Source organism: Stomoxys calcitrans, chromosome 2, assembly GCF_963082655.1.
Source record: "Stomoxys calcitrans chromosome 2, idStoCalc2.1, whole genome shotgun sequence".
Classification (NCBI taxonomy): Eukaryota; Metazoa; Arthropoda; class Insecta; order Diptera; family Muscidae; genus Stomoxys; species Stomoxys calcitrans.
The window spans coordinates 211762717-211789994 of NC_081553.1; the positions used below are offsets into that span (position 1 = coordinate 211762717).

Genomic DNA, 27278 nt, shown 5'->3' on the forward strand with positions numbered 1-27278 from the left:
AAGCAGTGAAATCGAGAGATCGGTATAATGGGAGCTTTATCAGGTTATAGACCGATTTGGAACGTAATTCACACAGTTTTTGGAAGTCACAAAAGAACACCACTTGCAAAATTTCAGCCAAATCGGACAAAAATTGCGGCTTCCAGGGGCTCAAGAAGTCAAATTGGGAGATCGGCTTATATGGGAGCTATATCAGGTTATAGACCGATTTGGAACGTAATTCACACAGTTTTTGGAAGTCACAAAAGAACACCACTTGCAAAATTTCACCCAAGTCGGACAAAAATTGCGGCTTCCAGGGGCTTAAGATGTCAAATTGGGACACCGGTTTACATGGGAGCTATATCAGGTTACGGACCGATTTAGACCGTACTTGGCACAGTTGTTGGAAGTCATAACAAAATACTACATGCGAAATTTCAGCCAAATCGGACAAAAATTGCGGCTTGTAAGAGCTCAAAAAGTCAAATCGGGCGATCGGTTTATATAGAAGCTATATCATGTTAAAGACCGATTTAGACCGTACTTGGCACAGTTGTTGGAAGTCATAACAAAATACTACATGCGAAATTTCAGCCAAATCGGACAAAAATTGCGGCTTGTAAGTGCTCAAGAAATCAAATCGGGCTATTGGTTTATATGGAAGCTATATCAGGTAAAATGCCGATTTGGATAGTACTTGGCACAGTTGATGGAAGTCATAGCAAAATACTACATGCGAAATTTCAGCCAAATCGGACAAAAATTGGGGCTTGCAAGGGCTCAAGAAGTCAAATCGGGCGATTGGATTATATGGAAGCTATATCAGGTAAAATGCCGATTTGGATCGTACTTGGCACAGTTGATGGAAGTCATAACAAAATACTACATGCAAAATTTCAAATCGGACAAAAATTGCGGCTTCCAGGGGCTTAAGAAGTCAAATTGGGAGATCAGCTAATATGAGAGCTATATCAGGTTAAAGACCGATTTGGACCGAACATAACACGGTTGTTGGAAGTCATAAAAGGACACCACTTGCAAAATTTTAGCCAAATCGGACAAAAATTGCGGCTTCCAGAGGCTTAAGAAGTCAAATTTGGACACCGATTTTCATGGGAGCTATATCAGGTTATATACCGATTTAGACCGTACTTGGCACAGTTGTTGGAAGTCATAACAAAATACTAAATGCGAAATTTCAGCCAAATCGGACGAAAATTACGGCTTGTAAAGGCTCAAGAAATCAGATCGGGAGATCGATTTATATGGAAGCTATATCAGGTTATGCACCGATTTGGACCGTACATTGTACGGTTGTTGGAAGTAATAAAAGAACGTCACTTGCAAAATTCCAGCCGAGTCGGACAAAAATAGCGGCTTCCAGGCGCTCAAGAAATCAAATCGGGCGATCAGTTAATATGGGAGCTATATCAGGTTATAGACAGATTTCGACCGTAGTTGCCACAGTTGTTGGAAGTCATAAAAAGAACACTACATGCAAAATTTCAACCAAAATCGGACGAGATGTTACAAACGAAATAACGAAATTAGGGGTATACTATGGTGGATGTTATAAAAAATAAATTACAAAATAATGCATTTTTGATAAAGTAAAAGAAACAACGCAATCCATTTTAATGTCATTATACAGACCACCATAGGATGGGGGTATACTAATCTAGTCATTCCATTTGTAACACCTCGAAATATTCGTCTAAAACCCCAGTAGGTCCGTCCATCCGTCTGTCGAAATCACGATAGACGACGAACGCCTAAAACTAGCCGCTTGAAATTTTGCACCGATACTTAATATCGATGTAGGTCGTTGGGGATTGCAAATGGGCCATATCGATTCAGATTTAGATATAGCTCCCATATAAACCGATCACTAAATTTGACTTATTAAGCCCTTATAAAGAACAATTTTTATCCGATTTGACTGAAAATTCGCATGTAGTGTTCCATTCTGATTTCCAACAGCTGTGCCTAGCACGGCCGAAATCCGTCTGTAACCTGATATAGCTCCCATATAAACCAATCTCCCTATTTGATTTTTGAGCCAATTTTTTGTCCGGTTTGGCTACAAATTTGTACAAAGCGTTCTGTTATAACTTCCATTAACTGTGCCAAGTTCGGTCAAAATTGGTTTACAACCTAACATAACTCCCATATAAACCGATCTCCCGATTTAATTTCTTGACCCCTTACAAACCGCAAATTTTATCCGATTTGGCTGAAATTTTGCATGTTGTGTTCCATTATGACTTCCAACAACTGTGCCAAGCACGGTTCAAATCGGTCTTTAACCTGGTATAGCTCCCATATAAACCCGTCTCTCGATTATACTCGTTCGGTTCCTAGAAACTTTAATTTTTGCTGGTTTGACAGAAGTTTGGTATGTAGAATAAAATTATGCCCTTCAACTAAATTTATTTTGTATAAATTTTTAGCAGAATCCATGGTGGTGGGTTCCCCAGATTCGGCCCGACCGAACTAAGCACGTTTTTACTTGTTGCCTGTTGGGCCCTTAAAGCCTTCACACCTAATATGGTCGATGAGTAATTCTAATGAAATTATGAAACGCGTTCCATTGTGTTTGGTGTGTGTTGCGACCTCTGGCTTACCTTTTCCATTTGCAAAGAAAATCTCCGAACATTAAGCTCGTCTCGAAACAAACAAAAATTGTAAAAATTAAATGATCTTCACCCTAACAGGCAAAAAACTTGAAAATGAAAAGAATTCGGCAGAGCCCGGCCGGTATTTGAACCTGGGCAGACGGAGTAACCGCGGGATGCCGTTGTCTGGCGTTCGAAACCATCGATACAACTTCCAACAGATGGCATAGAATCATGTGTATACCATGGGAGTAGAATAATTGTGTAGACAACAAAATCTACCAATACACAAATACACATGCATTGGGAAAAGTACAGTTAATAGGCAGGGTTGTCGAGCGTGGCGTTTTCGCAATAAATTCGGTATTAGTACAACATACCAAGCACATAAATAATATGGCTGTTAGGTAATTCTAACCAAATTACGAAATGCATCCCATAGTAGTTGGTGTGTGTTGCGATCTCTAGATCTCTGTCCTTTTCCATTTACAAAGAAAATCTTCGATCATTTCCATTTGCAAGAAAATCTCTCCATCATAAAGTAATTTGTTTTTGTTTGCCAAGACACTCCTTCTTCCTAAAGCAAATTTTCCATAAAAATTTTTCATTTATATTTTATTTCCCTTCTAACAATGATTTCTTATTAGACATCTGGGTAAATTCCTTCCGGGATAATACTGCCATGATTAAGTAATCAAATTAAAAAGCAAACATCTGAGGCAAATTTTGGAAAAAGGAATTACGAAATGAGAAAGAAAAACCAAAAAAATAATCGCTTTTAATTGGAAGATGTGCGCTCACAGGCAGACAAACCAACTGACAAACAGACGGACAAAAATCATAACAAATTAGGCTGAGTTAGTAAGTCTGTGAGAGCATTTGTATTGTAATCAAGCGCTGAATAACACTTGAGCATTGATTGAATGTAATTGAATTAACAAAAGAAATCCGTTTCTTTTTTTTTTGCTGTTGTTGTCAATTTCAGTTTGGTTTTTGGGATTTTGTGCAGTTCATTTGGGTCGTTGAGTGGTTGGTGATGGCAGCTGTTGGTGCTGCTTCGATTGAGGGGGAGGGGAGCGAGATAGAAAATGACCCAAGTCATTAAAAAAAAACATCATAGTGGCTCTTTGGTGCTGCAACAACAACAGACCTCATTTTGAAGAGGGACTAGATAAAGGTCTCCCCTTCTACTTCTCCCTTTCCTTAAAGTTTATCTCTGCGTGTGGTTCTCAATGGCTTTGAGATTGCAAGATTTATGTTTTTGTTGTAGGAAACTGAGCAAAAGCATAATTTTTTCATTACATTTAAGATTTTAATGGACTTGTTTTTTTTCTGCATCTTCTACTTCTCTCTCTCACACACACACACACACTCTCTCTTTGATGTGTTATGTCAATGATGTGATTTAGTAACGTAGTGTATGACCAAACAGCAGTGGCTGCTTATTCTCAATTGGTAAATTTCATTTAATATGAGAATGCAAAACCGCCTGCCTTGTGGCTAATGGTCTGTTTAGCTTCCTTGTCATCGAATATCTGGGATTCAATTACATGCTGCATTCACCCAGCACTTATGGCTCACCCCTATATGGGGTAATTGTGTGAAAACTTTAAGATAAGTGAATTGGATTAATTGTATGTCTGGCCATTCATTTTGAAATGATAACATCATTTCGAACTCCGACTGAGAGGCTTAAACTTTAAATGGAGTGGAGCATTTGGGAAAATTCGAAACATTTTTCTAGAATCGTGGCATTATTGCAGTTTAACTATGTGTTATATATGTATTTTCATATCAAAGGGGAATTTGCTAATTTTACCAATTTCCAAAAAGGAAAATGCCCCTACCTTTCGCCATTACAGTTAATGTTTAATGCTACCTTTATCCATTACTGGAATGTTTTAAAGGCATAAAACTTTGCAAAACTAATCATAGCCACATAAAAGTCAATAAATTATTCAAAGACACAAAAGTCACAACCTTAGTTGCCAACAACTCCACTCCATTCTAGCATTTCTGCCCAGGGCCGTCCTCACATCGCCTAAGGCAATGAAGTTTATGGCAGTGTAGAGAAGCAGCGGCAGCAGCAAAACCGCAAAGAGCAGAACAAAGTCAACACAAATCAAAGAGGGATATGCCCAAGTCAAAAACCTGGCCTAAACAATAACCTCGATGTACTTGGAGTATTACAGCACATTTCCAAAGACCTATGGGGAGACGAATGGCTGGCTTTAGCCATAGCAAGAAAAATAAACAGAAATGTGTAAAAAAAAAATCCAGTAACAGCAACCTAAGCACCAGGTAAAAAACCGATGTTGGCAACAGAGAGCAAGCAAGAAATAACAACAAGACAAAAATAAACAACAAAGCATATAAAACCAAATACAGGGACGCATAGGTCAGGTATATGGCTAGTCAGGTACAGTCATTGGATAACAGCATCGAAATTGAAAAAAAAACAAAAAATAAATTTTTGAGATAATTTTTTTTTTTTATAGAAACTTGTGAAAAAAATTCACAAAAAAAATAACCAAAATTTTCTTCGCATTTTTATACTCACCATAATAGGGTGGGGGCATACTAATCTAGTCATTCCGTGTGTAATACATCAGAATATTCGTCTAAGACCCCATAATTGATCGTCTCGACGTTCTGAGTCCATATGGCCAAGTCCGTCCGCCTGGCGAAATCACGATTGCGATCGAACGCGTAAAGCTAGCCGCTTGAAATTTTGCATAGACATTTACTATTGATGTAGGTCTTTGGGTATTGCATATGGGTCATATCGGTTTAGATTTGAATATAGCTCCCATATAAACCGATCTCCCGATTTAATTTCTTGAGCCCTTACAAGCCGCAATTTTTGACCGATTTGGTTGAAATTTTGCATGTAGTGTTCTGTTAAGACTTACGATAACTGCGGCTAGTACAGTCCAAATCGGTCTATAACCTGATATAGCTCCCATATAAACCGATCTCCCGATCTAACTTCTTGAGCCCTTACAAGCCGCAATTTTTGACCGATTTGGTTGAAATTTTGCATGTAGTGTTCTGTTAAGGCTTTCGACAACTGCCCCTAGTACAGTCCAAATCGGTCTATAACCGGATATAGCTCCCATATAAACCGATCTCCCGATTTGACTTCTTGAGCCCTTGCAAGCAGCAATTTTTTTCGATTTGGCTGAAATTTTGCATGTGGTGTTCTCTTAATACTTCCAACAACTGTGCCAAGTACGGTCCAAGTCGGTCTATAACCTGATATAAACCGATCTCCCGATTTGATCTCCTGATTTGACTTCTTGAGCCCTTACAAGCTGCAATTTTCGTCCGATTTGGTTGAAATTTTGCATGTGGTGTTCTCTGTTAGAACTTCCAACAACTGTGCCAAGTACGGTACAAATCGGTCTATAACCTAATATAGCTCTCATATAAACCGATCTCCCGATCTAACTTCTTGAGCCCTTACAAGCCGCAATTTTTGACCGATTTGGTTGAAATTTTGCATGTAGTGTTCTGTTAAGGCTTTCGACAACTGCCCCTAGTACAGTCCAAATCGGTCTATAACCGGATATAGCTCCCATATAAACCGATCTCCCGATTTGACTTCTTGAGCCCTTACAAGCAGCAATTTTTTTCGATTTGGCTGAAATTTTGCATGTGGTGTTCTCTTAATACTTCCAACAACTGTGCCTAGTACGGTCCAAGTCGGTCTATAACCTGATATAAACCGATCTCCCGATTTGATCTCCTGATTTGACTTCTTGAGCCCTTACAAGCTGCAATTTTCGTCCGATTTGGTTGAAATTTTGCACATAGTGTTATATTATGACATCCAACAAATGCTTCAAGTACGGTACAAATCGGTATATAAACTGATATAGCTCCCGATATCCGGAATTGACTTCTTGAGCCCTTACACGCCTCAATTTTTGTCCGATTTGGCTTAAATTTTACATGTAGAGTTCAGTTATGACTTCCAACAACTGTGTTAAGTACGGTCCCAATCAGTCTATAACATGATATAGATCCCATACAAACCGGTCATTCTTGTTCGGTTCTTAGAAGCTTTAATTTTTGCTGGTTTAACAAAAGTTTGGTATGTAGAATAAAATTATGCCCTTTAACTAAATTTATTTTAAACAAATTTTTAGCATAGTCCATGGTTGTCGGTGCCCAAGATTCGGCTTTTACTGGTTTTTTCATAATTTAGGCCTATTTTGTACTGATCGGCCTACAATCTGTTTGGGATGGAAGAAACCAAGACAAAAATTGCAAATTGTAAATTTGCCAATGAACATTGCATTAAGGAAAAGGGGCCCAGACACTTGTCTCAAACTTCGATATCAGAATCTTACCCTTCTGTCCTAGACCTTTTATTTCAGTATTATGTTGTATTAACTGTCGGCCTACATAAACAAACGAACGCACTTGATCCAAAATAGTTATACCACAATTCCATACTGGCTGCACCCTCCATACTTGGTCCCTAGTATTAATATCAGATTTGTTTTCTACTCTTAAAAACCGTTCATTTCAGTCTCATAATGAACCCAACCGGCTTAAATATGCATTTAGGATGGTTTTATGAGGGTGAGGGTGAGGCCAGCTCCCTAGATAGTGGTGGAAAAATATTTGCACCAGATTCATATTCTACTCTTAAATACCTATCATTTAATACCCATATTGTCCCAATCGATAAACATGTCCCTTTGGGTAGGTTTTAGGATGGGGCGTTCCCCCAAGTTGCTTGACTTCAAATTTATATATTTGATTGGTGTTTTTAAATGAACATGCTTTTACTTGTTATATATATAAGGAGGATATGAAAAGAGGGTTTGGAGCAAGTGCCTATCCGGAACGGCTACACGTATTCTAAACCCTGGAGCCTCGTTCTATAAGTGTCTTTTCGGTGAGTGCCAAATAGTAGTCCGGAAGATTGCCGAGATCGGAGAAAAAATCCGCTTCGCAGAAAACATTCTGCGGCAATCCAATGTCGCCTATGGCACAATGCTCGGTTATAACTCCCGTAAATGTACTCAGTGACCTCATCTTATCACGAGCTAGCTGTTAGTTTATTCTCTTTTGATCGATGGCAGGCCAATGTGTCCTGGCCTTTCGAAATCCATATATTGATCCCCCCCTCTATGTTCAGTAGTTCAACAAATGCAAGACCGATGCTTGGTTTGCTCGCAGTAGATGCGTGTATTCGTTCGCTTTCTCACTACCCGAATACGATCGTGTTCAAGAACCCAAGTAAGCGCCCTGAATTTATTCAGGGAATCTAAACATTCCGCCACGAACTTCGCCCTCACTGCCCTCAAATTCAAGATCCTAAGGACCGCCATACTGTCCACATAAAACCCGCCATACTCTCCATATAAATCCCGCCATACTCTCCACATATTGGGTTGCCCAAAAAGTAATTGCGGATTTTTTAAAAGAAAGTAAATGAAACTTAGAATGACCTTTAATCAAATATACTTTTTTACACTTTTTTTCTAAAGCAAGCTAAAAGTAACAGCTGATAACTGACAGAAGAAAGAATGCAGTTACAAGCTGTGAAAAAATTTGTCAACGCCGACTATATGAAAAATCCGCAATTACTTTTTGGGCAACCCAATAAATACTTAAATTCGTTGTCAAGAATTCATTTACGGTTATCGCAATGAAAATGGCCTCTGCCTGACAGACCGCACACTTCTCCGGCAGTCTCCCCAACATATCGATATTTCTCTAAAGAATATTGAGGATATAACGGAAGTGAAAAGGAAAGAGGGGATAACAAGCATTGAAATTTTTTCGAAGCCGTGCGTTAAACATCTTAGGCGGATGTTTGCTAACCCCTGCGCAAAAGTGGCCTTCAATGATAAACAATGTCAGAAAGTCTTAATCTGAAAAGTCTTCATTCTGAACTTCTTTTCCAACCAATACAGGATAAGTTTTCAGTTTGAGCTCGAGATAGCAAGGAAAGCAGAGAAATACCGCTTGTGATGATTTCAGGAAATCTAGGCAGAACCTGAGATCCTCAGGAGGACCTCGCATCGATTTGCGCCTTACATAGTATGGTTGTAAGTCATAGCAAAAGAGTTGATGCAAAATTTCAGCCAAATCGGTTGATAATTGCGCCCTCTAGAGGCGAAGTACTCAAATCAAGAAATCGGTTTATATGGGAGCTTTATCAGGTTATGGGACGATTTGGGCCTTACTTGTATGGTTGTAGGTCATCGAAAAAACAGTTGGAGCAAAATTTGAGCTTTGGAGGCTCAAGGAGTCGAATCGGGGTAACGGTTTATATGGGAGCTATATTATGGATCGCTTTGAACCATATTAAGCATGGTTGTTGGAAGTCATAACAAAACACCACGTGCTAGATTTCAGCCACATCGGATAATAATTGCGCCCTGTGGCGTTCAAGAAGTAAAATCGGGGGAACGGTTTATAAGGCGGCAATATCAGATTATGGACGATTTGGATCACACTTAGCATGTATGTTGGGAGTTATATTGGGTTGCCCAAAAAGTAATTGCGGATTTTTCATATAGTCGGCGTTGACAAATTTTTTTCACAGCTTGTGACTCTGTAATTGCATTCTTTCTTCTGTGATTTATCAGCTGTTACTTTTAGCTTGCTTTAGAAAAAAAGTGTAAAAAAAGTATATTTAATTAAAGTTCATTCTAAGTTTTATTAAAAATGCATTTACTTTCTTTTAAAAAATCCGCAATTACTTTTTGGGCAACCCAATAATAAAACACTTCGTGCAAAATTTCAGCAAAACTGTATAATAATTGCAATTGAGAACCTATGATCTTTAACAAACTGTAGAAGGCTTATAAAAATATTGATCAATATATGTTTCAATTCTTATTGATAGCGTGGGGGAGAGAAGATACCTGTACCAGAAGTGTAACTTGCAAAAGATAAAAGTTATCACCCATTTTCTTGATGGGCTGATCATTATCATTATTATTGAGTTGAGTTGAGTTCTTTGTTGGCCATGGCTGTATGTAATGACCATTGGGGCTATTAACGCAACAGACGGAAAACTGGTTATGTACGATGATTTTTTTGTTTTTGGCCTGGTGATTAAAGACTGCAAGAAATCTTACCATAAAACACATTTAAGAACAAAAACAAAAAAAAAAACCAAAAGAACGGAAATGTGTATGGCCATTGTTAAAATACCAGGCATATCATCAAACTGATGGTAATTATGCAAGTGAGAGAGATAAAATCAAATATGTGATGTCGTTTTGACCACCACCATCTATCCCATAGACTGACTGACTCACTACAAATCCTGATTTGTTAACATTCTCAACATGAAACAATTGCTTAACAATTTCAAAAATCCATTAGAATCTGAGTAGCATAGCAAAATGCCGCCCAATGATGATGATGATGATGATGTTGATGGCGATGATGAGACACAGTGTACACCAATTTTCGAACTAACAAATTTTAGAATCCAATCACGTACCATTCGAAATTGCCGGTGCCGTATTTCAATTGTCTCAAACACATTGAAGCAGACATAACCCACCCATGACCAAAGAACCAACCAACCAACCAAGTGATAAAAATGCCATAGAACTTAAAAAACTCTTAAATAAAACCGGTAGTTTTTTTTTGTGTTAAGACGACTTTTTGTCGTTATCATCATTATAAAAATTATTATGACATTTTGTTTTCTCAAAAACTCATAAACAAAAATGTATAGCCAAAGGCAAGAGAAAAAATTCTTAAAAGTTTAATCCCAATGACTTGGAGAAAAATCCAAGTTCAACATTCATTCATTATATTGGGTTGCCCAAAAAGTAATTGCGGATTTTTTAAAAGAAAGTAAATGCATTTTTAATAAGACTTAAAATGAACTTTAATCAAATATACTTTTTTTACACTTTTTTTCTAAAGCAAACTAAAAGTAACAGCTGATAACTGACAGAAGAAAGAATGCAATTATAGAGTCACAAGCTGTGAAAAAATTTGTCTACGCCGACTATATGAAAAATCCGCAATTACTTTTTGGGCAACCCAATAGGTTTTATAAAAACATACTTGAATTTGAAGAAAACACATAATTGGTTTTGAAAACACCATTTTAACCAATCAAAGTTGTCACTAATCACAAAAACAAAAAAAATCCAAATAGACCATCATAATGACTAGCTTGGCAAAATTAAATGCCAACAGAACTTTGAATCATTAATGGATTGTTGTTTACATTCCATTGTATTTTTCTAATTATGAGATATGGTTTTTGGACATATCAAATTTCGAAGCAGGTGAAAGTAAGTTTTACGTTAAACTAAGGTGGAAACAAACGTGCTAAGTTTGGCCGGGCCGAATCTTGGAAACCCACCACCATGGATTCTGCTAAAAATGTGTACAAAATAAATTAAGTTGTAGGGCAAACTTCTGTCAAAGCAGCAAAAATTAAAGCTTCTAGGAACCGAACAAGGATGATCCAGAGACCGGTTTATATGGGAGCTATATGAGGTTATAGACTGATTATAGACCGTCTTGGACCGTACTTGGCACAGTTGTTGGAAATCATAACAAAACACTTTTAGCCAAATCGGACAAAAATAGCGGCTTCCAGGCGCTCAAGAAGTCAAATCGGGCGATTGGTTTATATGGGAGCTATATCAGGTTATAGACCGATTCGAACCGTACTTGGCACACTTGTTGAAATTGTTATCAGAACACTTCATGCAAAATTCCAGACAAATCGGACAAATATTGCGGCTTTCATGGGCTCAAGAAGTCAAATCGGGCGATCGGTTTATATGGGAGCTATATCAGGTTATAGACCGATTCGAACCGTACTTGGCACATTTGTTCAAAGTGTTAGCAGAACACTACATGCAAAATTTCAGCCAAATCGGACAAATATTGCGGCTTTCATGGGCTCAAGAAGTCAAAACGGGCGATCGGTTTATATGGGAGCTATATCAGGTTAGAGACCTATTTGGACCGAACTTGGCACAGTTGTGGGAAGTCATAATAAAACACAACATGCAAAATTTCAGCCAAATCGGATAAAAATTTCAGCTTGTAAGGCCTCAAGAAGTCAAATCGGGCGATCGGTTTATATGGAAGCTATATCTGGTTATAGACCAATTTTGACTGTATTTGGCACAGTTGTTTGAAGTTATAACAAAAGACTATATGCAAAATTTCAACCAAATCGAACTAAAATTGCGGCTTCCAGAGGCTCAAGAAGTCAAATAGGGAGATCGGTTTATATGGGAGCTATATCAGGTTATAGACCGATTCGAAACGTACTTGGCACACTTGTAGAAAGTTATAACAAAACACTACATGCAAAATATCAGCCAAATCGGACAAAAATTTCAGCTTGTTAGGGCTCAAGAAATCAAATCGTGCGATCGGTTTATATGGAAGCTATATCAGGTTATAGACCGATTCGAAATGTACTTGGCACACTTGTAGAAAGTTATAACAAAACACTACATGCAAAATTTCAACCAAATCGAACTAAAATTGCGGCTTCCAGAGGCCCAAGAAGTCAAATCGGGAAATCGGTTTATATGGAAGCTATATCTGGTTATAGACCGATTTTGACTGTATTTAGCACAGTTGTTGGAAGTTATAACAAAACACTACATGCAAAATTTCAACCAAATCGAACTAAAATTGCAGCTTCCAGAGGCCCAAGAAGTCAAATCGGGAGCTCGGTTTATATGGAAGCTATATCTGGTTATAGACCGATTCGAACCATACTTGGCACACTTGTAGAAAGTTATAACAAAACACTACATGCAAAATTTCAACCAAATCGAACTAAAATTGCGGCTTCCAGAGGCCCAAGAAGTCAAATCGGGAAATCGGTTTATATGGAAGCTATATCTGGTTATAGACCGATTTTGACTGTATTTAGCACAGTTGTTGGAAGATATAACAAAACACTACATGCAAAATTTCAACCAAATCGAACTAAAATTGCAGCTTCCAGAGGCCCAAGAAGTCAAATCGGGAGCTCGGTTTATATGGAAGCTATATCTGGTTATAGACCGATTCGAACCATACTTGGCACACTAGTTGAAAGTTATAACAAAACACTACATGCTAAATTTCAGCCAAATCGTATAAAAATTGCGGCTTCCAGGGGCTCAAGAAGTCAAATCTGGAGATAGGTTTATACGAAAGCTATATCTAAATCTGAACCGATATGGTCCATTTGCAACCCCCAACGATCTACATCGATACTAAGTATATGTGCAAATTTTCAATCCGCTAGCTTTAAGCGTTCAACCTCGATCGTGATTTCGAAAGATGGAAGGATGGACATGGTCGTCCGTCGATTCAGAACGACGAGACGATCAAGAATCTATATACTTTATGGGGTCTTAGACGAATGTTCTGAGGTGTTACAAACGGAATGACTAGATTAATATACCCCCATCCTATGGTGGTGGGTATAAAAAGGGCAAAATTGGAATTTCGTACCAACAGATGGAGGATGTATTTGCAATTTACACTCCCGTCTCTGGAGGCCACCGTAGCGCAGAGGTTAGTGTGTTCGCGCCAATGACGCTGGACGCCTGGGTTCGAATCCTGGCAAGACTCTCAGAGAAAAGTTTCAGCGGTGGCTTTCCCCACCTAATGCTGGCAACATTTGTGAGGTAATATGCCATGTAAAACTTCTCTCCGAAGAGGTGTCGCACTGCCGCACGCCTTTCGGACTCGGCTACAAAAAGGAGGCCCCTTATCATGAAGCTTAAACTTGAATCGGACTGCACTCATTGATAGGTGAGCAGCTTGCCCCTGTTCCTTAGTGGAATGTTCATGGGAAAAATTTGCAATTTACACTCCCGTCTCTGGAAGGGCGAAGAAGGTGTTATACCTAGGCGTAGTTTTGGGATATGAAACTTTTCTGGAAAAGGAATACTCGTACAGAGGATAGAAGCTTTCGACTACTGCAGTAAGATGTTAAGAAGAATACATGCGGCTTCTAGGTTTCTCTCTAGATGTCAAATCGGGAGATGGGTCGTGCTAGGCATGATTGTGGGACGTCGTAACAAAATACTACGTGCAAAATTTCAGCCCAATCGGATAGTGGGAGATCGGTTTATATGGGAGCTATATCAGGTTATTAACCGATTTGGATTGTACTTGGTGCGGTTGTTGGACAGAACACTTCATGCCAAATTTCAGTCAAATCGGATAACAATTGCGGCTTCCAGTGGCCCAAGGTCTTAAATCGGCAGATGGGATTATATAGTATCTAAATCAGGTTATAGAACGATTAGGGCCATGTTCGTCAAGGATGTTTGAAGTCAGAAAAAAAAATATTACATACAAAAATTTTGCTAGATCGAATAATAATGGCGGCCTCTAGGGGCCCACAAAGTCAAATCTAAGGACCATTTTATTTGGACCCACATCAATAAGAAGCGTCTGTGCAAGATTTCAAGCGGATCGCTAGCGTGTTTTCGATAGACAGACCGACGGACATGTCTAAATCGACTTAAAATTTCATGACGATCAAGCTGGCCCGGGGAGCTTCGCTACACTTTTAAGGCCAAAACAGAATGAGCGCGTTGGGCTTTTTTTTCTTGAGCGTTAGTTGGAAAAATGCAACTCTCCAAACAAATAACAATAAACAACGAGCAAAAGTTAATCAATTTTTAACTTTGTTGTCTAAAAACACTTCTTCACGTATGGCAACATAGAATGATACTCAATGTCAGTCCTCAAAGTTGAAAGTTCTTTAACAGTTGCGCGTTGCTTTTATGGCGGTTGTTTGAAGAGTTGGATTTTTCAATGCAGCGCTTAACGGGTTCATTCTGTTGTGGCCTTTAAGTGTTTGCGGCCCCCTTTTGACATGGTCCAATTTTAAAACAATTAATGAATATTCATATTCAATCTCAAATACCTTTCTTTAGAATCCTATATTGTCCCATTTGATATACATATCCACTTGGGGCATAATTTCAGGATGAAGCGACCCGCCTGGGAATAGACGCAACATTTTAATTTGAGTTTCGTATTTTACTCTCAAATATCTCTCCAAACTTAGCACGCTTTTACTTGTTTTATACAATATAACAGAAGATACTTCATTGGAATCAAAATTTTAAGGTGTTACAAGCGGAATGACAAACTTAGTATAGGATTGAAGAAACATTCAAATTGTTCAAACAATTATTTGTTCTTAAAAAAACACTTAATCGGTCACAAGGTACTGTGGTACTCCTCAGGTCGTAAAAGTACTGAAAAAAGTACTGACTTTTCCAACCCTGGAGCGGCGCACTGGTAAAGTGGGAATTTGCATGCATGCAGGGTTGCCAGATTGTCAATACTCTCTGACCTGACATTGACCAGAAATGGGTATAAAGTAGAGCTGGCAAACTATCGATAAACGCAACATTTGATATTTCAAACTCCTGGTCTTTCTATTTGTATTTTTTAGCAGATTACCATATTCATCTCTATATCTCCCATCCTAACTGTAAAGATACGCTATTGTCTTTTTAAGCTTAAAACCTTTGCCATACTGTAAGTCGTTTTTTCAACACATGACATTCTTAATATCATTGTTTTTTTTTTCCACCTGAAATCATGATTAACATGAACTTTATAACCAAATACCAAGAATTAATAAATAAAACCAGAAATAAAAAACATCTGACGAGGGAAAATAAAGTGCGAAAAAGTCAAAGACCAAAAAAAATGTCTGCCTCATATTGCCAAGCACAACATAAATCCTACAAAACAAAACAAGATTCAAATTGACTTGACTGACTTTGTATGCATACCAAACAACAACAACAACCGGTGACGAGTGCAAAACAACATATAGCCGCAAGTTGTACTGCATACCAACTACCACTTTGGCCGTCAATTCCATCCAACAACTCAGTCAGCCAGCCAGCACAAAGCTCAGATTGGCTGCGGGCTTAAACCTATAGTCGGTCTACTGAAGTATGAGTCATCTTTGCATACATCCGTGTGTGTTGGGTTTTAAACCGCAAAAATCTAGCGAGTAACCCAAGACTTAAAGTTTTGAATTGTATAGGTGTGCTGATTTTGGAGCTGCTGCTGTGTGTGGTGTGGACTATTATGAAACCAAGCTGAAACGATCTCAAAAAAGAGCCAGCAAACAATAGCTCTAAAAAAATTGTAGGTGCTTTGGTTTTTTTGTTATATCTAAGGATTAGATCACCCACCCAAAAGTCAATAAACCAAGTGAAGAAATATTGAAGAGCTGGCATAGCAAAACTCAGCTATGAAACATAAACAACCTGCAATTAAGAAAATTATAAGTTAGCTAAACACTCTATGCTTCATATTAGTCCCAATTAAATTTTAACAAACACTTGAGAGGCTCCACCCTCAGTTGCGCCTTTCACCATTTATAAACCTCAGTAGAAAGATACAACAATCCAATGCTAACGACCTCAGAATGTCCATCACTTTTGCTCATTCTCCCTCTCTTTCTCTTTCCCTATGTCTTAGCCTTGAGATGGTGTGGAGGAAAATGTCGTTAGCCTCTTTGCCAAATACTTTTACTTTTCGCCATGCAACTTGTTTTTCGCGTCTATTTTAGATTGCTATGAGTTTTCTTCTCAACTCTCTCAGCATTTCTGACTCCCCCTGTCTTATCTGCATGTCGTGTTAATTTACCATTAGCCCAAGGCATGTAACTCTTTTGCAGTGTTTGATAGGAATTTATCATAACTCGCTGTGGTGGGTTGGACTAATCGGATATATTTTTTTTAATAAAATAACATACTCATAAAATTTGAGTTTGAGTATACATAACAGGTTCCACACATGAGTTTAGACGAAGAATGTTTTCGTTTCTAGTTTGCAACTATTCCGCCTGCTAATAGAAATGCGAAATTGAAAATTCCAAACTCATTATAACCGGTTGATTGATATTTCCCATTTAAAAAGGGTGATACAATTGGGAAAACATAAATTTAGGAAAATTCATTGGGAAGAATGGTATAGGAGGTATTAATTACCCAGGACTTACACGAGAAAAAACATTTAAAAACGTGTTTAATTTGGTCGTGCCGAACTATGCATGGATATATTAATCATCGTATTATATTATAACTCCACTACCATATCCATAGTTATATCTAAATAGGGCTGGTCTGGATCATATTTTATTCAGGTTCCGAGAACTCGTATACAAGTAACAGTTTCAGCGAAATCAGACAATAAATCCGCTTTTTATGGGATTAAGACCCTACATTAGAAAATTCTTTAACGCTGAACGCCTGGATTCAAATCCCAGCGAAAACATTTTCAGTGTTGGTTTTCCCTCCTAATTCTGGCTACACTTGTGAGGTAATAAGCCGAGTAAACCTATCTACTAAATGGTGAAACTCTGCGGCAAGCCGTTCGGACTCGGCATTAAAAGGTGGTCCACTGAGCTTAAACTTGTATCGGACAGCACTCATTGATATGAGACAAGTATTCCCGCTTTTCCCTTATTGAGCGTTCATGGGTGTAGAAGACTATTAAAACTCACTGTTTCAAATTTCATTAAAATCGGATGAAAAATTCTCCTTTTATAGGCTCAATACTTTATATCGGAAAATCGATTTATATGGCTGCTATATACAAATATGGTCCGATCTTAACGATGTTTAACAAAATTGTGCAGAGAAGTATCAAAGCTTACTGCTGCAAATTTCATCGAAATGGGATGAAAAATACGACTTTTATGGGCCCAATATCCTATATCGGGAGATCAGTCTATATGGCACAATATCCAACTATGAGCCGTTCTGGGCTACATTTAAGAAGAATAGTAAGGGGGTAACCAAAACTAACTGTGCCAAATTTAATAGAAATCGGATGAAAAGTGCTCGTCTTGTGAGCTCAATACTCTATATCGGAAGATAGGTTTATATGGCAGCTATATCCAAGTATAGTCCGATTTGGACCACATTCAACAAATAGGTGTAGGTGTCTACTCAATGTGTCAAATTTCATCGAAATCGGATGAAAAATTCCAATTTTATAGGCTCAATACACTATATCGGGAGATCGGTCTATATTGTAGCTATATCCAAATATGGTCCCATCTGGACGACATTTAACAGGAATGAGCATGGGTCTTCCAGAACTCACTGTGCCAATATTCATTGAAATCGGGTAAAAAATTGATCTTTAATGGCCTTAATACCCTATATCGGGAAATTTGGAGGTCGGTCTATAGTACAGCTATATCCAAATATAGTCCGACATAGACCACACCTCACAGAAATGGGTAGGGGTCTATCAGAATTCACTGTGCAAAATTTTATCGAAATCGGATGAAAAATTTCCAATCTATTGCCTCAAGACTTGTAAGTCTGCAGATCGGTCTATATAGAGATTAAATTCCGATTTTATGCGATCAGAAAGTCAGGTTTATATACAAAGAATACGAAATAATCAGAAATTGTTAGGAAAAAGATTTCAATTCCCAAAATATCTGAATATTTATAATTTCTCAAATAAATACCCTAAAAAGGTATTTATTGGGTATTTATACCAAAGCATTTGGTATTTACCCGGTAGAAACCCATCTCTGTTCATGGGGAAATTTTGCATTCACTAGGTGGGGTTTTGTGTGAGTGTTGGAGGGCATAAATATATATCACGAACCAAAATTCAATCAAATTTGATGAAAATGAGGTGTCTAAAGGCTCAAAAGAACTGAACAAAGGGTTTTTCAGGATTTTTCTTAAAAGTATGCAGAAGCCATGGAGCAGAGGTTACATTGTCCATCTATGCTGCTGAACGTTTAATTCCGAATTTTTGGCAAGAACATCAGGGCAGTATTTCAGTGGTGGTTAGTCCCTTGCTATGCTGGCGATATTTGCCGCTAGCAGTTCAACTAGTAATAATTACCATTGATGTCTCGATGTTACCGGAGGGATAAACTTAAAATGTTTGTAACTCCTTAAGAGTAGAGAAATTAAACTCAATGATGATATCCATGATTGACTATCGTAACTTAAAATGTTTGTAACTCCTTATGAATTAAGAAATGATTAGTTTCTTAAAATTAAATTTAGAATCCACTTAGAAGACTTTTGCATTATTTGTCTTCAAAAAGGGGAGATAGTCGAATTAAATGACCTTGAGATTAAACCCAACTAGAATGGTCGCAGACAACAAACCATTAATAGACATTTCTGGGTTGGCTAGATCGTAAAGGATTCTGCGGTCTCCCATCTGCCGGCTTATAGTTCCTATTTTCTTCATTTATGGTTCATTCATGGGCGAATTTCCACTGCCAGTCTTTAAAGAAAGATTCGTGAGGAAATTTGCAAAATGTTGGACCGTTCCTTAAGGGAATATTTCCAATTATAGGTGCTCTCCCAGATATACTTTTCAAACACACTTCAGGGTGTCTATTATAATACAAGAGATATATTTTTGTAGCGACAGAAAAAATCCTTTGGCGGAAATCGAATCTCACAAACACCATTCTGGTGAACTGATCCGCTATCAGTTCAACTAGTAATAATTACGTTTGATGTCTCAATGTTACCGGAAGGTTAATTTAAAATGTCAATGATATCCAGGATTCAGTATCGGAACTTATGAGTGGAAAAATTTATCACAATGATGATGGCCATGATTGACTATCGGAACTTAAAATGTTTGTAACTCCTTATGAATGAAGAAATGACTATTTTCCTTAAATTAAATTGAGCATCCATTGAGAAGACTCGAAAATATTTCCTTTGCATTATTTATCTTCCAAAAGGAGAGAGAGTCGAATCAAATGACCAAGAGAATTAATACCGCTAGAGTGGAAGAGTTTGCTCTGCCTTTCCTATTCCATTTGCAAAGAAAAATCTCGATCTTGAGCTAGTCTCGAAAGAAAAACAAACCATATATGGTAAAATTTAATGATCTTCGACCTAACAGACAAAAAACTTGAAAATGAAAAAATTCGGCAGAGCCTGGAAAGGATTACAGACAAAAAACTTGAAAATGAAAAAATTCAACAGAGCGCGTAAAGAATTCGAATCTGGGCACAAGGATCAACAGCGTGAGTTGTTGCCGTTGTCTAGCGTTGGATGCCATTAATACAACTTCCAACAGATGCACAAAATCATGTGTATACCATGGGTGTAGCGCAATTTATGTAGACAAAAAATCTTCCATTACCCAATAACGGTGAAGGCCAGAGGACTGTCGTCAATAAACTTGATTAACCCCAGTTAAGGGAGTGGGCGACGAATGCGACGGCGAAAATCCTATGGGGGGATGCAGATCGTGAGAAGACGAGGCTATTGCTGAAAGGAAGCTAGAAGGAGGTCAGTATAGCTATTGGAATCATAACGGGACACATAGGACTACGAGCTCACTTAAGTAAAATCGGTGCGGAAAGTGATAGCATTTGTAGGGCTTGCGGGGAAAATGATGAGACGTTGGAGCATTTCCTTTGTCATTGCCCGGCTTTCGCGTCTTACAGATACCGGCACTTAGGTGGAGACACTATACTAGACATGAACCAACTTAGTCGAGTGGTATTGAAAACTTAAGGATTTTGTAAGTAGCACGGAATTCCTAACTTAAATTTTTCTTTTTAGAGGTTACTTTATAGTTCTCGGAGTGCACAACAAGCCGATTACTGGCTTAGGTGTATGTCCATAGTGGCAAGGAGCGGATTAATATCTGCACCCTCGTTTCAACCTAACCTAACCTAGTGATTTTCGCCCTAATATGCAAGAAATTTGAAAATGGAGGGCAAAACATGTTTTGGCAGTAAGTCAAAAGTACTGCATATGTATTTACAACCCTTGTGGAGTTTAAGTTGTCACTACAAGCCAATAACTACAGCCGCTGTCACCATCTCTTCATTTGTCAATGTTTCCAATTTAGCGATTTCTGAAGTTCTTTAATGGAATGTTTAAGGGACAATTGTTCAATTTTGAAATCTTCAAAGTATCTATAAAAAATTATTTTATCTTTAAAGAACACATTTACAATCAGAACCATCTTTTGAGGTAGAGATGTTTCATTAATCTAAGAATACACACCCTCTTATCAATACAATCAAAAGTTTGACCAAATGTTAATTCCTAACACTGCATGACTAAATTCCTAACCCTGCATGACTAATTTATCGATTCATCTACATTATAATATATTTGAAATTCAAATCTCAAATCCGATTAGCATTTATCTTAGGTGATATAGGGGAGAAAAGACTAATTCTGGTTATTATAAAACTATCATGAGGTTCTCTAAAACCTGCTCCAAACACTGACACTCTCGTAACATGTAACAAACATATGCATTTTTGCCTCCGTTGGTAGCAAGTACGTAATACAGTGTTTATATTCTCACACATTTCGGCGGCTGACTGGCTCGCTGGTTTGGCTTGATTTAATTTGATGGCTTCTACATATTTTCGTATTTCAACTAAGCGCCGTGGGAGCCCATGTGAGAAAGAAATGTGTGGTAACATTATTACACATGCGATGGTTATTTCTAAAATTGATAACAGCTGACTAAACAGAGGCTGTTGTAAAGAAATGGGGGGAAGGGGATGTAGTATTATGGCCGCTTGTTTTTTTTTTCCATCTCTAAACAAAAGTCTTAAACCACTGGCGTTTGCGGCTTGTGCAGGCACTAACCCCTTTATGTCTCTGCTGCTCTTTTGCGGTTGATGTAAAAATGTTGATAATACTGCTGAAGGCTGCATTTAATTTGATTAAGCCTGAGATTTTGTTATCCCACTTAGATATTATGCATTTATTTTTTATGTACATACCTACATACCAAACTTATTATGTGTGTTTTGTTTTTGTAGCTTTTTTCTAAATTATGCAATTTTCTCTTGGGCTCGCTGTTGATGGGAGAGTAACGTAAGTATGTGTCTGTGTGTGTGTTGCACCTGTGGTACATGCGATGAAAGTGAAATGCTGTTGGTTTTTTTTTTGCTTTTTGTCCGTAGGTGTTAATGCTATCGCTAATCGCTTTCTACACGAGCAAGTATGATTACATGCTGGGGAGATAGATTATTGCCTATTCACGGTCGCCTTATTTGGTGTTTTTTTACTATCAGGTTTTCTCTAAATTACAAAAATCTGATAATAAAATAAAAAAAAAAAAAATAATATAATGGTATAAGCAATTTGTTAAATCTGTATCAAAAAGTTGTTAAAGGTTATAGTTTTTTTCGATAAAAATGTTACCAACAATTTGTGGCTCTTAAAAGGTTATAATCTTTTACCACTGATTTATTACTTAAACTGAATAGATGATGCTGGCATCAATACCAATACCAACAAAAAGATATATTCAAGTTCTTTATGCGACGGCTTCATAGTCAAACAGCTCTGTATTTTCAAGCAAACAACTCTGTACCCTCGGGTGATCCTTTGACAGGCGTTGTCGTTGTATGTTTCAGTTTAGGGAGCCTCTCAACTTGAGTTGACAATTGCCGTCATAAGCATGTCACCACTACAGACGCTTAAGGGAATTTTTTGGTTGAAATTATAATTAACTTAAGATAATGATTGAAAAGCAACATGAAATGTGAACAAAAATTTCCATGGGAAATAACATTTTTTAATAACAAATTTGCTTCAGAAATGAATTGTTCAACCAAAAATCCCAGACATTAGATTTTCAAAAATAAAATCCTGTATTAATGAAAATTTCAGCGATTTTCCAGGGAAATTCCATTTTTACCAAAATTTCTACTAAACACAATTTCCAAGCTACTCTCTAAAACCATGCTCTTAATATTCTACTTCTACACTATGGACTTTGATTTTAAAAAGGCCACAATTTTAATATTCTTCAAGCTTTCCAAATTTTGTTCAATTTTTAAATAATGCGCAGTTTTTTGAGTAATTTTTGTTTAATATTCAAAAAGTAATTATCATTAATACTAATTAGTAACTACAAAATTTCACCCTTTTGTTTTTGCTCGCATAAATATCATGGATTTATTCATTATAAATTAGAAACAGTGGGTAATTCTGACATTTATAGAGACTTGTAAGTAACATCAATGATTGTGGGTAATCCTCACCTCATCAGTTTTGAGGTGTATTGCAAGTTACATTTTGTTTGTTTTTTTTTCACCATACAACTTGTTTTGAAGTCAGGTTTTGTTACAAAACAACAACAAATCAATTAACATTTATAATTTTTTTTATAGCAAAATAAATTCAAACTGAATTGTTCGAGACAAGGAGTAAACAAATTCTCATTTAAAATTCTGGGAATTTTTATTAGCAACATGTTCTAAGTGTGAGTTTTTGTTTTGAGATGAAATAAAATCATGGGATTTAATTTATAGTTATAGATTTTGTTAATTAAAAATGCATTAAAAAAATATATAAATTTTTTATTCATGCAATAAAAAGGGCACTGCATGCAATGCACAGATGAAAGATTTCACAAATTTTAGAATTTTGTTTTTGTTTTTACATTAACCGGCCTAATTAGAGTTGATTTTTAATTCTTCTTTTTTTAGATTGTTGTTGACTGACCACATGCTGTGATTTTTTTCTCCAAATCCAAAAACAATTTTGAAATGTGAAAATTGGTAAGTAAAGATAATATTTGACCACTTAGATGCTCTTCGTACAAAATCTATTTGTTTACAATTTTACCACACTTCATAACAAAAGCTATAGTTTATTTGTTTAAACTATTAACATAGGCTAAATGTAGTGCAAAAAAAAAACTATAATAAATGATCTTTAAAAAGAAGCTCGTGTAAACACATCGTAAAAAAATCAATGCATTAATCTATCAGAACTATAAATGATGCTAGATATTTGTGTATCCTATGCGTAACTGAAATACAAAAGGACTCAACTATAAAAAATTATGATAAAGTCAAAAGAAGGCCAACAAATTTTATTTCTATAAAAAAACCAGCAAGGGGAAGGCCTTGTACAAAATTTTAGGAGGATTGATCAATAAATGCGCTTGCAGTGACCATAGAAGTGAAAATTGGGCGATATATACATATGAGAGCTATATCTAAATTTGAACCGATTTTGTCCAAACTTTAAAGACGTTGTGGAAGTAGTCGACGACCGCGTTGTACAAAATTTTGGGAAGATTGGTCAATAAATGCGCTTGCAGTGGCTCTAAGAGTGAACATCGGGCGATATATATATATATGAAAGCTATATCTAAATCTAAACCGATTTCTATGAAATTTACCAGTATTGTCGAGAGTGATAAGAAAATCCTTGCTGCCAAATTTCGAGAAAATCAGTTAACAAATGACGAGTTTATTGCATTATTATTGCAAATCGGACGAACATATATATGGGAGCTATATCTAAATCTGAACCAATTTTTTCTCTAGGCTGAAAAACATGCCTGTACCAAATTTGAAGACTATCGGTTGAATACTGCGACCTTTAGTTTGTACACAAATTAACAGGGACAGACGGACAGACAGACAGACATATCCAAATCGAATCAGAAAGTGATTCTGAGTCGATCGGTAAACTTATCAATGGTTTTATCTCTCTTCCTTCCAGGTGTTACAAACAAATGCAATGGATTATAATACCCAGTACCGCAGTAGTGGTGTAGGGTATAACAAGTCAATACTTTATTTCTATAAGAAATTTTGTGAAAATTTAATTTTTATAGAAAATTTGGTGGACATTTCAATGCGAAATGTTGTCAACATTTCCTTTCTATAGGAAATTTTGTTATAACTTCATTCCTCTGGAAAATTTTATCAAAATTTTATTTCTTTGGGAAATTTTATTAAAATTTCATTTCTATGGGAAATTTTATTAAAATTTCATTTTTATGGGAAATTTTATTGAAATTTCATTTCTATGGGAAATTTTTATCCAATTTTCATTTCTATAGGAAATTTTGTCAAAAATATCATTTCTATGGGAAATTTTGTATAAATTTCAAATCTATGGGAAATTTTGTCAAAATTTCATTTCAATGGGAAATTTTTTCAAAATTTCATTTCTATGGGAAATTTTATTAAAATTTTATTTCTATGGGAAATTTTGTCAAAATTTCATTTCAATAGGAAATTTTGTCAAATTTGATTTCTTTGGGAAATTTTGTCAAAATTTGATTTCTTTGGAAAATTTTGTCAAAATTTCATTTCTATGGGAAATTTTTATCCAACTTTCATTTCTATAGGAAATTTTGTCAAAAATGTCATTTCTATGGGAAATTTTGTCCAAATATCACTTCTATGGGAAATTTTGTGAAAATTTATTTTTTTGGGTAGTTTTGTCAAATTTCTATGGGAAATTTTATTAAAATTTCATTTCTATGGGAAATTTTGTCAAAAATGTCATTTCTATTGAAAATTTTGTCAAAATTTCATTTCTATGGGAAATTTTGTCAAAATTTCATTTCTATAGGAAATTTTGTCAAAATTTCCTTTCTTTGGGAAATTTTGTCAAAATTTCATTTCTATGGGAAATTTTATTCAAATTTAATTTTTATGGGAAATTTTATTAAAATTTCATTTCTATGGGAAATTTTGTCAAAAATGTCATTTCTATGGGAAATTTTGTCAAAAATGTCATTTCTATGGGAAATTTTATCAAACTTTCATTTCTATGGGAAATTTTGTCAAAATTTCATTTCTATGGGAAATTTTGTCAAAATTTCATTTCTATGGGAAATTTTGTCAAAATTTCATTTCTATGGGAAATTTTGTCAAAATTTAATTTTTATGGGAAATTTTATTAAAATTTCATTTCTATGGGAAATTTTGTCAAAAATGTCATTTCTATGGGAAATTTTGTCAAAAATGTCATTTCTATGGGAAATTTTGTCAAAATTTCATTTCTATGGGAAATTTTGTCAAAATGAAATTTTGACAAAAATTTATATCTTTCCGTTAAAATTAAAATTCTGTGGAAAAATTAGTCAAAATATTCTTTTTATAGGAAATTTTATTAATTTTAATTCTTTGGAAAATTTTGTCAAAATTTAATTTCTTTGGAAAATTTTGCCAAAGTTTATATTTTTTTGGGATTTTTGTCAAAATTAAATTTATTTGGTAAAAATGGACCATGTTTGGTATTTATGGGAAATGTTGTCAAAATTTCATTTCTATGGAGAAATTTTGCCCCAATATAGGTTATCAAAATCGTTTTCAAATCTCAAATACCTTTCATTTGAGCCACATATTGCCATGGATGGTAAATTTCTACTCCTTGGGCGGTGTGTGAGTTGGATAAGGGGTGGTGTCCCTTATACATGGTCCCACATTTGGATATCAGATTCGTATTCTATTGCTAAATTTCCTTATTTGAGCCCCATATTGCTATGGTCAGTAAACAATTGCTGTTTGTGGGCTGTTTTGGTTAAGTGGTAGACAGACCACCAGAAAAGTGGTCCCGACATTAGGTATCAATTTCGTGCTATACTCTCTAATACCTTTCATTTGAGTCCCATATTGCCAAGGTCGGTAAATATGTCTGATTTAAAGGGTGTGTTGGGGGTTAGGGTGGTCCCCCAAACATTTAGCCCGACTATTGGATATCAGATAGGTTTTCTTATCGTAAATACCTTTCATTTGAGTCCCATATTGTCGTAATTGGTCTATATATATATTTGATAGGTTTTGGCGGTGGGGCGTCCCTCCTAGGTGCCCCATCCGAAATTTGGATATCAAATTTTTTTCTTAGGTTTCTTAGGTTACTCCGAGATCTGGCGTTTCTGAAAATTAGGGTAAGGGGGAGGGTCCGCCCCCCTTCAGATGTCAAAAAGTGTTGTAAACTATAAAGCGCCATCTATGAAAATTTCAATCAGTTCAGCCGTTTTTGAAACACACAAACCAATTGACAATTAATCACAAATTAATTTTCATTTCTTGGGAAAAGTTTTGTTAAAATTTCATTTCTATAGGAAATTTTCAACAACTTTTATCGAGATTTTAATTTTTTTTTTGTAACTTTTGTTTAAACCTGCTTTGTTTTGTTTATTTCCTTCCTGCATTAGTCAAATATTTCCATATTTCTTCTACTTCCCGTCTCAAATTATCACTCGTTGCATTTCATATATCCTTAAACGCTATTAAATCCCCGGATATGGAACTTGTTCACACGCAGTGCATTCAACTTTTATTCATTTGAAAGTAAAATTATTATCGCCTTCAAAGGTCATAAGACCAAGTTTACTATCACCCTATTAGCAGAAGCTAAAAAAATTTAGTTTCTTGCCTCTATAGCCTCGTATCGAGTTCACTCACCTCAGTTAAGCAAGGTCAATAATTTAGTTGAGGTGACTTTTGGTTCGTTTAAAGTTCGATTATTCATAATAGGTGAGTTGTTTTGGATAAAAGCTGAAATAATCAGCTGCCATACATGCATATTCATGACGCATTAGAGTAAAGGGAAATAAAAACAAAACTGCCAGTATTGCAAAAATTCCAGTCAAACCACCAACAACGGGCATCTCATCTGCCTATACTTTGGCTCATTGGCGAAAATTATTCTTTCCGCCAAATTGAAAGCAATGGAACATAAACTGTCTTTGACTTTTCCTTGCCATTAGCAGCGCGCTCATATTCTGACCAAAATATTTGCTATGGGCAACTTCATAAAACATTTGTTGACCCAGAAACTTGGTAGATTTTCCTTCTTTACCCACCACCATCAGAGACAAAAGCCATAACACAAGTACAACATTTCCAATTAACGACCACCTAACAAAAGGAAATTA

At 36.3% G+C, this 27278-nt stretch overlaps 1 protein-coding gene across 2 annotated transcripts in view; it reads left to right on the forward strand.

Moving 5' to 3' along the window:
• Window positions 1-27278, forward strand: part of LOC106088803 (serine-rich adhesin for platelets) — a 71312-nt gene that overhangs the window by 2325 nt on the left and 41709 nt on the right. For both annotated transcript variants that reach the window (XM_059364066.1, XM_059364067.1), the window contains one exon: window positions 23077-23148. The gene's annotated coding sequence lies outside the window, so the exon portion shown is untranslated. The remainder of the gene's footprint in view (window positions 1-23076; window positions 23149-27278) is intronic.